At 39.8% G+C, this 4,557-nt stretch overlaps 1 long non-coding RNA gene across 1 annotated transcript; it reads right to left on the bottom strand.

Moving 5' to 3' along the window:
• Positions 1-509: 509 nt before the first annotated feature.
• Positions 510-3,056, bottom strand: LOC114142494 (uncharacterized). The gene is made up of 5 exons (XR_003595033.1): positions 2,373-3,056; positions 1,814-1,939; positions 1,570-1,639; positions 1,315-1,477; positions 510-1,032 (listed from the first exon to the last, which is right to left on the bottom strand). It is a non-coding gene; the product is annotated as an uncharacterized LOC114142494 (long non-coding RNA).
• Positions 3,057-4,557: the final 1,501 nt, after the last annotated feature.

The raw sequence follows: 4,557 nt of genomic DNA, 5'->3' as shown, positions 1-4,557 counted from the left end.
CATGTTTTGTGACTTCTGTGGTCAACATCCAGGACAGTTCAAGTGTTCTGTTTTTCATGTGGGTAAAATGTTCAGTTCTTGGCACAAGGTGAAGAGCAAATTAAAGAAAGTATCAATTTTATGGAAACCAATGATGCCATTCTAGACTGTTTGTCTTTCCTGCTGAAATTTTCCTTCATTTGTTATAATTTTGCTTTGTTGTTAGTCCCAGTTCTGGATGATCTGAAGCAAAGACACGTCTTTAGTGGCAGTTATGAGCAGATGTGTCTAGTGCGGTTTGTGTTCATGGGTTTGCTGCAATGTGACATTGATGAAAGGAAAGATGGACTACAAATACCATCAGACCTGTTCAACAGTCTCACTGGTAAACCGGATGTCATGTACCACCTACCTAACAAGGTTGTTTTTGTTGTTTTTCTTATTTATTTCATTAACATCTGGTTAATTTGTTGCCTGTTTGGCAGCTTTCAAAAATAATTTGTCAAAATAAAACAAAAATCAGCCATGTGTTAATAGTATGTCACTTTTTATTGCAACAATTTTTGATGACATAAAAATGTTCATTTCTAATATTTACATGTAAATACAATGAAGCATTACAACAGTTTTCAACAATAGTCATAACAGTTGGTAGTGACAGTTGAACAGAGCAGGTTTCACAAGTTAACATCTGCCTTCACAGGCCAACATCCACATTTATGTTTTGTGATTCTGTATTTGAACTTAATAAAGTCCAAAGAGTTTTTATCCCAAAGTCCATGTTTTTTGGAATTGATCATTTGTTTTGGGCTTTGGTATCTTGACAGTGTTTGAACAGGAAAGCGAGGTTTGGTCTGTCTCAAGGAGAATCCTAGCAGTCTGGTTTCTTCTTGTCGTCTGGTGCTGTCCTTTTCGCTGAGCTGAACTTCACAGATTTCCTCTAACATTTCTGATGTCAGCTTTTCCACCCTTGTGCACATAAAGGGCCTGAACACAGAAGAATGAAGCTCCGAAGCATAAATGACATCCAGGGTTGAAAGGCCATCCTTGAATCTAGAAAACATTCAGAATAACCATCACTTTAATGATACTAAAAAGAGCATGATATTAAATTGATGTTTTACAGTCACACATAAACATTAATATCTCTAATCTTGTTTCTTGTTTAGCACAGGTAATATTGCAAATCCACTAACTGGAGATTCACTAACTGGATAATTATTTGTCTGCTGGCTACTGTCGATTCTTACCCTACATTCGCTTGTTTTAACTGCAACAAAACAGTAACTAAATTAACATAGTTGGCAAATGTTAGTTTGTTATTGAAGGACCTACTTCACATGATCTCTGTCTCTTTATGCTGTGTCCCGTCCTCAGTTGTCCCCCTGATGCATCAGGAAACATCTTCTCTGGATTTCCAGCAGGATTTCCAGCGTCTCCTCAGTCCTCTGTGTCTTCTCTCTCCTCATTGGTCCAGTCTTGTCTTGTCTCGCTGATGCTGGAGAATCAACACATAATCAGACACACATTCAGTCTAAATAACAGATGACTGAAGGAGACTTTCTGATCAAGTCATCATCATGTCCTCACCTTTTCCACAATCTCTTCCAACCAGTAGAACAGCAGGTGGAGCAGGTCTTCTGCTTTAATTGTTGGTCAACTCAAGTCGTGTGACATGAGTTGACGGAGAAATGAAAAAAAAAGAAAAGACAAAAGAGTTAAAAAGGAAAATAATCACAGACAGCAAACAGAACCAGTTTCTAACTTTCAGCTCAACTCTGTGCAGCTCCATCTGAAATGTTTCGTTATGTTTTGTAGATAGAAATGTTCTTACTTTTTTTGACCAACTGGGTTCTCTTATCTTCCTCCACCTGACTGGTGGTGTTGAAGGTGGAGGATTCCAGGCTCAGGAGATCCAACCTGGGATGATCAGAACATCAGAGATCTGAGCAGTCTGGACCTGGGATCAGAAACTAGTGTCAGTATTTTTAAAGTCTATTCTCTTTTTGGGATCTTTCTGTGTTGTAACACATGAATAAGGCCACATGAACTATTTGTTTTATGAGATTAATAGTTTATCTTTACTCCACATCCTCTCTATTTCCTTCCCTCCGATCCTGTTCTCTACTTTCCCTCTGGATAAAAGCTCTTAATTAAATCTCTCAATCATAAATTCTGTCTTCCAAATTTTTATTGACTTGCTGCTTTAATTTGGTCTCTAATACAAAATATTATCAGGCAAACTTTCCTCACTTAATGTAAATTTAACTCTATATGGAGGAACACTTTCTACTAATAGTGAATTTCTTTCTATATTTATTTATTAAAGCTGATGGTCACCAATGCCAGCAGGAGGCCAGCAATATTATGTGTTGTTGAATGCAAAAACTTACAAGCAGGAACCACATGGACAACGATGAAAGAATCCAGCGATGAGCAGCTAAAACCTGAAAGAGTAGAACTGGGAGAGTGGATTAGTGGAGGAACAGGTGAGAACAATTAACTATATTAGAGAGCACCGTGTGGGGAAGCACCGCTACTACACCCTGAAACATGGGAGAGTAGAGAGGAAAACAGAGACAGAAGCACAGAGAGAATCTTGGAAGAAGCAGTCTCACTGCCAGCTGCTCTGTCTGGGACTGATACTTACTTTTGCCTTAACCTGAAAGGTGACTGCAGCTCCTGGTGGTCCTCAGAATATGTCTATGGTGGTCCAAGTCACTGGACCAAGCCTTAACCAAATATTTATCTCTGTCTTTTCTTTTATCCTTAAAGATTTTAATTTGTACTCCGCGTGTTGTTTTAATTCCTCTACATTTTAATTTGTCCACCATGACATCATATTAGTCCTAAAAGATTAAAATTCCTCACTACTTGAAAGATTTCATTTGTCCACAGAAGCGTTGTCTTCGTCCTTAGAGAGATGAATTTGTCCCGCAAAGCGTTGTCTCTTCTCGGTCCTAAGAGATTTTAGGTTTGACACCCAGCAGCATTACCAACCTTTAAAACCATTATCACCCGAGTTTAAATGTTTTGCTCAACGACATTTTAACATGTGGACTTGAAGGTTTAGGAATCCAGCCCGCCAAATGATTGATCCGTGGATCAACGGTTCATATCCGGGATCCAAAGGTCCTGCCTATTTCTCTCTTCCTCTTGACATCTTTGAACATTTGAATTAACTTCCGTTTTTACTGTCGCTGCCGTTGTTATTTCATACGTAAATTCGCGTCATTTCGTGTGGATTTTATAATGTCCAGACCAGAATGGTTATAACTTTAAAACTGCTGTTTCGATCCGTTTATACCGATTATAACCAATTATTGTGTCTCCATTTGTGTTTTTTCATGTCTTAAAAATTAGAAGTGTCAGAAACGTTATTTAAATTTTAAAGAGTTTAATTTGCAGCAGTGATGTCTCAATTGTATTGATTCTAGTGTCCCGAGCCGCGTTGTCTTAATCGTTTTGAGGTTTGATTTTTACCCAGCAAGATTGTTTTAGATTTAGTATTAATCATTGTCTCATTCCTTTTAGCATTTATCTTTTACGCACCAGCCATGTCCGACTCCTTTTAGTGTTTTTTGTTCAGCAATATGGTCTTGTTTGTCGTAAATTTAAATTAGCCTCCTCCAGCATTTAGTCATTAATTTTATTAACAGCAAAAAAGTCAGCATTGCCTGTCCTGCTAGAATCCTTAACATCTAAAATAAAAAAATCTAGCAGCGGGATAAAGAAAAGCCCCGGCGCAAGTCGCTACCTAAGGCATCCTCGGTCCTGCTAGTATCCTTAACATCTAAAATCTAGCAGCGGGATAAAGAAAAGCCCCGGCGCAAGTCGCTACCTAAGGCATCCTCGGTCCTGCTAGTATCCTTAACATCTAAAATCTAGCAGCGGGATAAAGAAAAGCCCCGGCGCAAGTCGCTACCTAAGGCATCCTCGGTCCTGCTAGAAAGCCATCGGCTTTAACAAAAACAACAGAGAAATGATGATATACCAATGGGACTTCTCAGGTAGGTCTTCAGTTTTTCAAGATCCCAATCTAATCAGAGTCACTTGACAAGTCGTAGTGAGGTCTAAACCACGCTTGTCTGAAACTCTCTCTTACTCTAATTCCGTCTGGTCCAATCCCAGCTGTTGATGGTATTGGTTCCTCTTCTGTGTCCTCTTCAGACTCCACCCAGATACAGTCTTCAGGGGATGACAAACTTGAATCATTGCCATGTGCTGATGGTGAGAGACCAAGAACAGGGAAAGACAGAATGGGATCCTCAAATGCCAATGTAGGTGAAGGACTGAAGACACAGGCTGGCAAAATTAGATCCTCAAAAATTGGTTCCAATGGTGAGGGACTAAAGACAGTGGGTGACAGAAAAGGATCCTCGGGCAAAATGTACTGTGAGGGACCGATGACAGGGGATGACAGAATGGGAAACTCTTCAGCAACACTGTGCCTAGTCTTCTTGCCAGGGGGCTCCTCTTCAGCATCACTGCCCTTTGTCCTCTTTCTGCAGGTGACAGATGTCACATGACCCGGTTCCTCTTCCAAACCTAGCCTTTGTGGAGGACTGATGGCAGGGA

This window comes from Xiphophorus couchianus, chromosome 4 (genome assembly GCF_001444195.1).
Source record: "Xiphophorus couchianus chromosome 4, X_couchianus-1.0, whole genome shotgun sequence".
Taxonomy (NCBI): domain Eukaryota; kingdom Metazoa; phylum Chordata; class Actinopteri; order Cyprinodontiformes; family Poeciliidae; genus Xiphophorus; species Xiphophorus couchianus.
Note: the sequence above shows the minus strand (reverse complement) of the source record. Positions and strands in the feature narration are given on the sequence as shown.